General features: G+C 41.8%; 1 long non-coding RNA gene across 1 annotated transcript; it reads right to left on the bottom strand.

Annotated features, from left to right (window-relative positions):
* Positions 1-733: 733 nt before the first annotated feature.
* Positions 734-3,121, bottom strand: LOC110431578. Its single transcript, XR_002448993.1, has 2 exons — positions 1,119-3,121; positions 734-1,046 (listed from the first exon to the last, which is right to left on the bottom strand). It is a non-coding gene; the product is annotated as an uncharacterized LOC110431578 (long non-coding RNA).
* Between the last annotated feature and the right edge of the window lie 29 nt (positions 3,122-3,150).

Here is a 3,150-nt window from a genome sequence, read left to right as displayed (position 1 = left end):
TCTAAGACGCTCCACCACATTAGATAAGGAAAAGTTTTGGACAATCGCGAAAGTTGAGAGGGTTAAAAAGAAAAAACTTTGTCCGGAGAAAAAAATTGGAACGGACTCCGACTTAGGCCTCCCAGCCCAACAGAAGAGCAAATGCGCGAAATGGGCTTCTCACGGGCATAAAAAGGGCCCAGCACAAGAATCGTTTCACACAGGAGGAATTTCCCAGTTCCTTCCCACTGTGATACATTGGCGGCTTGGCCAGTGTGACAGCGAGAAAAACAAAACATGGCAAAATAAATCATCCACCAGACTTGTGGTAAAATTGGACAACAAAATAAACAACGCCATAGGGCTAATATAGTTTTCCAAGCTACGGCTGTAAGCCTGTAACACCAAGCACAAAAAGTACTATGAAAGAACCTGGGCCACATCTAAGATGTAGCATGGCAAAGTTTGAGAGTGTTGACCAAGAAATGTTACAACGATCCGTTTACAGTGTGCTCCCTCAGTTCCAAATTGTTGGACATTTCAACTTTTCTAAGTAGCCAAAACAACCTATAAATTGAAATTGAAACGGAGGTAATTGTTCAAAACTTTTAAAATCCATGAATTAGGGAGCTGACAAAACCGTACAAAACAGCCAAACAAGTTTCACCGCAGGTTTGAATCTGTTTCCACCCTTCCTCCGCATGCTGTTAGTTGTGAGTCTTGACTAATGTCACATCTTGTGTTCAAATATCAGTGAAAACAAAACGGTTAATCTTCCAACATAAAAAACGAAACTCCAAGGTGAACACTTGTAGTGCTGATTTGCCAATCGGGTGCGATCATAGTATTAGTATAAACAGAATACAAAAAATCGAGAAGTGTCACTCGACCCAATTGTGTAACAAATCTACATTACCAACAGGACATCAAATCTAGATAGAATAAACAATGCGTCCAATCTTCATGCCAAACGCAAGAGCCCTAAGCACAGACTAAGCCCCAGGGCCTGGAGTGTTTGTCTTGATTCCACCGGTAAGCTCAATGTGCACAGCGGTGATTCCAAGCTCCTAAACAGGGAATATGTCAGTAAGTACCAAATGTCATTTACAAATCAGCATTTGAACTAGTAAACTGGGTACCTTGCATCTCAGTGCATCTTCCTGAGCTGCAAGCATGGCTCATCGTGGTCTGCTTTTACCTTCATGCCAAAAAGGATTATGAAATCAAGTGTAAATTAATAATACAAAATAAATCTGAAAGATATTCATACTATTAAATAATTAAAAGGATCTAAGATGGATTCAGCAAGGTCGTGATACAATCATACTGAAACTAAATTAATGTGAATTGCAAGAAACGGTCAAAAACGATCTACCGACTGACATGTGCATCACGCATTCAGAAGAAAATTAATCAATATCACTAAAATACAAGCTAAGAGGTATATCCAGCTTCACTCCCATAGAAGCATATTCCTCTATATTGCTGTTTACTAATAAACATTATAAATTTAAAGGGGTTGAAAAATTGCAAAGCTGATATCTGAATTTTAAAACTATAGGGAACCTTAGAGCATCTCCAACAGCATCTCCAACAGTTATGCAATTGAACTTTGCATTCTTGAAATTTGCCAAAAACCTTAATTGCTCTCCAACAGTTTTGTATTTGACTTATGCATTTTGGCAAACTTGACATTTGATGGACCAAACTTGGCATTTTTGCATAGGCACAATGACTTGGCAATTTTGATATCCCGAGAATCTTGGACTCTTTGTCGTGCCCGTACTCCCCACGTCGCAGTAGTTTCCCGCGATACGACTCCTCCCCACGCGTGACTCTTTTCTTTCCCCCGCGCGCCGCCTCCTTTCTTCGCGCGCCGCCTCCTTTCTTTGCGCGGGGACGAAGGAGATCCATCGCTGCCTCCTTTTCTTGCAACGACGCGAGGCTAGGAGATCCATTCACCGCCTCCTCTCCTTCCTTCACGCGACGCTACGCCAAGTAGGAGATCCATCACCGCCTCGTTTTGTTGCAGCGACGCGAGGCTAGGAGATCGATCGCAGCGACGAGATCGAAACTCGACGACCTGGACCAAGCGGCGACGTGGACTTGCGGGATGAACACGGCCGCGCGACGTGCGAGAGAATTGGCGGCGACGGGCGAAGGAATTGCGCGCGGAAAAGAAAGCGCCCCACGACGCACGAGAGAATTTCCCGCGAAGATGAAAGATTCCCAGACAAAAATAGTTGGGTCCACTATTTTGGAAAATGCCAAGTCAAAAATGGCAAAGACTTGGAGATGAACTTATTTTTCCTTTGGCAAAACGTTTAGGGACTTGGCAAACTCCAATAAATGGCAAATTCCAATTGCATAACTGTTGGAGATGCTCTTAGGATGTCCACTTTAATTAAACCAATAATTTAACAAAGCAAAGGGTCACAAAGCGCAAGGCGGAAAGAACTCAATTGAAGTGACATAGAAAAGTGACATAGAAGAGTGTATGCTGACTCTTTCTACAAGGAACGCAATGCCAAGATGGAGTCACCTGAAAATAAATGTGTTGATAACAGAAAAAAAATACAGAGGAAAACTCTGGTTCATCATGTGAATTTAGCATGGCTTGACATACGCCCACAAACTGAAAGCATACCATCTGAAAGGTCAAACTTTTAAAAGAAAATTGACAACCAGTAGAATCAAAACTGATGCTAAAACAGTGTGGTTTAGTTGAAAAGTATTACTTAACTAATGAAAAACTCTGAATTGTGGTTATATGGGTGACAAAATTTATGAATTCTTTATTAAAACATGTTCACTTCCAAAATCTAGACATCTCCAATTGATTTGGCAAAGAGTTGCACGAGTGATGAGCCCACAGAAGCATTGCAGAAAGCAGCTACTACATGATGGTCATACACTACAGGAAACTTGATGCCTGGATGAAGATACTGGAACTAAAACAGGAAGAGAAGAAGTTTCAGAGAAAAACTCTCTGGAACCTCGTTGTGAATTTTGCATGGCTATGACTCGACACGCTCCCACATAGCAAAAGGGAGGCGATCTTAAGGGCCATGCATACAAAGCAAACCCTTACGTTCACTGACAAAACATCAAACTTGAATTACTGTATGTACAATCACAAATATAAGCTACAGGAGAGGCGGAATAGCTGAG

Source organism: Sorghum bicolor, unplaced genomic scaffold (genome assembly GCF_000003195.3).
Source record: "Sorghum bicolor cultivar BTx623 unplaced genomic scaffold, Sorghum_bicolor_NCBIv3 super_2410, whole genome shotgun sequence".
Lineage (NCBI taxonomy): Eukaryota > Viridiplantae > Streptophyta > Magnoliopsida > Poales > Poaceae > Sorghum > Sorghum bicolor.
This window is presented reverse-complemented; position numbering and strand designations above follow the sequence as displayed.